The sequence below is a fragment of the Oxyura jamaicensis genome, chromosome 1 (genome assembly GCF_011077185.1).
Source record: "Oxyura jamaicensis isolate SHBP4307 breed ruddy duck chromosome 1, BPBGC_Ojam_1.0, whole genome shotgun sequence".
In the NCBI taxonomy this organism is placed as follows: Eukaryota; Metazoa; Chordata; class Aves; order Anseriformes; family Anatidae; genus Oxyura; species Oxyura jamaicensis.
Genome location: NC_048893.1, coordinates 41357728 through 41359528, shown reverse-complemented (window position 1 = coordinate 41359528; position 1801 = coordinate 41357728). Strand labels below are relative to the sequence as shown.

At 40.5% G+C, this 1801-nt stretch overlaps 1 protein-coding gene across 5 annotated transcripts in view; it reads right to left on the bottom strand.

Moving 5' to 3' along the window:
- SYT1 (synaptotagmin 1) overlaps window positions 1-1801 on the bottom strand; it is a 354238-nt gene that overhangs the window by 42823 nt on the left and 309614 nt on the right. The gene's annotated exons all lie outside the window — the stretch shown is intronic.

The following is a 1801-nucleotide window of genomic DNA, read 5'->3' as shown; positions in this document are numbered from 1 at the left end:
GTTTGTACAGAGTTCCCAAAGAAGCAGTGTAGGTGATCATTCTATCCTCTTTATGTGCAAGTACCAGTCTGGTGACTGACTACCCCCTTTCTGTACTTTCTAGTATATTGGTCAGTGTCAATCAAACTTGACATGATTACAGGCCTCTCCAGGATATTAAATTCCTACAGGCTGTGTGAATATAGGCAGCCAGGTGGAATGGAGAGAGCCTACTAAGTATCCCTCCATGAGCATTGTCTCACCTCTTATTACCCACCAGAAAATACAAGTGTGAAATGTGTATTATGAATGTTCTGACTGGAAGTTTCAGCTGAAGCATGCATTTTTTTAGACATTAGAATAACCAGTCACACTCTAAAATTTAAAGGAAATCACGCCCTTTAATTCCTCTGCTCACAGAACTGTTTTAAATTACTAGAGGGCTACTGTGGGCCTTGGTCTTTTGAGAATGCGTAATGAAACAGAACATTTCATTAGTGCAAAACTTAACTCGAGATTGAAAATCTATCAAGTCCATGCCCCCGTCTACCTTATGGAATCTGTAGTTGAGAACCATAATACCTAGAGACTGTAGCAACTGGCATGTTATAAAGATCATGGATATATTAGCTACATAAAGGAAAGTGTTCACTGGTGTATATGGAAGGTGCACTTGTCTGAACAATTCTAATTTATAAAACATATATAATTGTCTGTTTTGGCATGGACTCTCTTAGACTTCCCCATTTTGTTGCTGGAAGTACCCAAACCCTGATCAAAAAGATGCAATACATGCCCAAATTAGACAAAAGCAACATCTATTTCACATTTGGGTCTATTTTTTGACTAATTAAGGTCAAAAAATTTGATCAATTTAGGAAATCAGTTGCTTGCTCTCCTGCAGGGGCAGCCACAAAGTATGAGCAGACCTGCAGATAGAAAGATTGTTCTTGCCAAGTACTGTTTTTTCTGACCAGAAGCCAGGAAGCAACTTCCTAAAGAAGATGTTCCTCAGCAATGGGGCACTATGGATGATCTCCAGGAATGGCTGAGCCAGTCCCTGACTTCCATTGTCCATGGAGAAATGTGATCTGATACCATTTAAGCTTGCTTAGCCTCAGTGAAAGTGTCTCTGAATAACAATAGCAAGAAACCTCTCCCAGGAGCATCCTTGGTTCTCCCCTCCACCCGACTCCACTTTCCAACTCCAGGTCCCAAATAGTTTGTTTTGCATGCAGCAAAACATAAGCCATGCAGCTTATTTTAATAAAATATTCACCTCTATTTTTTAGCCATGAGGGAGCAGCCTGAATTAACTTAGCTCCCAACCAGCTGAAACAATCTGCAGTGCAAGACTTGCTGATGCTGCCAGATAGTTACATAAGCATTTCTTCACATCCCACATAGCCAGGGCTTCTGAACTTAAAAAACCTGTCATGTTGCATGCTCTCATAATCACCACTTTTAGCATCCTTCAAATGTTGACAGGCATGTGATGGTTTGCTGATGGGAAACTACTGATATAGCTGAGTACTCCAACAGCTTCCTGGAACCTGCTGCAGAAACACAGCCCCTCACAACAATATTATAATGATAATGGCCCTGGAGCCAGCTGCACTGCAAAGATTTATGGACAGACTTAAACAGAATTTAAGATGCTTTTCTCAGTAAGGTCAAATGAAGACATTATCATATTCTCTTCACTGGAAGGGTGGATTTAACCTGTAGACCTGTAGGTATGAAGTGTTCTATGATACCACCAGGAATCTGAAGAAAAAGAGGTACCATGAATTGGGTTTGATATCTGAGATTATAAGAAACC